The sequence below is a fragment of the Staurois parvus genome, unplaced genomic scaffold (assembly GCF_062004578.1).
Source record: "Staurois parvus isolate SC_StPar_1 unplaced genomic scaffold, SC_StPar_1.0 ptg001426l, whole genome shotgun sequence".
Taxonomy (NCBI): Eukaryota; Metazoa; Chordata; class Amphibia; order Anura; family Ranidae; genus Staurois; species Staurois parvus.
The window spans coordinates 205,664-207,385 of NW_028319222.1; the positions used below are offsets into that span (position 1 = coordinate 205,664).

Genomic DNA, 1,722 nt, shown 5'->3' on the forward strand with positions numbered 1-1,722 from the left:
TTTTTTTTTAAGTCCGCAAACGTGCAAACTACAACGAAAAACCCGTAAGTGATCACAAAAAATGTGCAAGTGCGAACACCACACGAAAAAGTGCACTTAGGGGTGTGTTTGTCCTACCCCCGGAAGGGTTGGACCGTTCACCCGATCCCCCGGGGCACGAAGCTCCTGACAGGGACAAGGTTCCCATTTGGTCCTCCTGGCCAAAAGGCCTGGTGGACCACCGTTCCTTATGCCCAGCCGAAGCCAGACACACAGTACTAGGCAAGGGGGTTCTCCCGAAGAGAAAACCCCCTAGGGATCAGGGGAGGAAGGAACCGTAGGGCCACACATCCTCCCCCTAGACTTCAGGTAAGGCCCGAGGACCCACACCCTCCATCCGTGAAAAACACACACATAAGTAAAGTAAAAAGTGACAAAACGTGGGAGTGCATAATAAATAAGGTAAAGATAAAGTAAAGAAAAAAAATTAAAAAGTGGTCGTGCCGAATTGTGCACAGACCAGGCCCTGAGGCCCGTAGCAAAAATTTCCCTGGACTTAGCCAAAAGACCTGGTCCTTAGGGCGCTGTGCAAAAAGAGGTGAAAAACAGTGGCCATGTGTCATCTTCACACCGTGGGGTCCCACACCCAAGTGTTACTAGTGACACCCCTGAGAGCGTCTTCCCCAGGGGGCACTGAGTTTGCGGACTTTTTGCGTCCCCAGCCCCTGGCCAGACCAAGGTAGATCCGTCCAAATCAGGAGGTACTGGGTCTTTCCAGTCTTCCCAGAGGAATTACTCCCAGGGCCCCAGAACGAATCATGGCGCTCCCTGGTTTCTGTCCCTCCGGTACTAGCCTTCCGGACCCCCATCATACCAGTGAGGGTACTATACAACAACCATCCCCGCAAAGCTAGAATGGTCGGGAGCACCCCCACTGGACACTGATAAGAACAGATACTACACTTGATCTTAGCCAAAAGGCCGAGAAGCGAATTATATTATATTATTTTTTTTAAGTCCGCAAACGTGCAAACTACAACAAAAAACCCGTAAGTGATCACAAAAAATGTGCAAGTGCGAACACCACACGAAAAAGTGCACTTAGGGGTGTGTTTGTCCTACCCCCGAAAGGGTTGGACCGTTCACCCGATCCCCCGGGGCACGAAGCTCCTGACAGGGACAAGGTTCCCATTTGGTCCTCCTGGCCAAAAGGCCTGGTGGACCACCGTTCCTTATGCCCAGCCGAAGCCAGACACACAGTACTAGGCAAGGGGGTTCTCCCGAAGAGAAAACCCCCTACCCCTAGGGATCAGGGGAGGAAGGAACCGTAGGGCCACACATCCTCCCCCTAGACTTCAGGTAAGGCCCGAGGACCCACACCCTCCATCCGTGAAAAACACACACATAAGTAAAGTAAAAACTGACAAAACGTGGGAGTGCATAATAAATAAGGTAAAGATAAAGTAAAGAAAAAAATAAAAAAGTGGTCGTGCCGAATTGTGCACAGACCAGGCCCTATATCTGAAGCCTACGTTTCCCTGTGTCAGTCCACACACTTCTGGTCACACCCGCATCCCTGACAGTGTGTGTTACACGAAACGCATTAGGGAGGTGCCCCTAACCATTACCAGCACACCGCACGGCCTTATACATGGCCGGCGGCCATATTGGATCATTTTATGTAAGTGTCTGATTTTTTTTTTTTTTTTATGTCACCTTTATCTGAAGCAAAAAAATTACTAC

General features: G+C 50.1%; 1 pseudogene; it reads right to left on the reverse strand.

The window, feature by feature from the left end:
- Positions 1 to 856: 856 nt before the first annotated feature.
- LOC149436081 (U2 spliceosomal RNA) lies at positions 857 to 972 on the reverse strand (annotated as a pseudogene).
- Positions 973 to 1,722: the final 750 nt, after the last annotated feature.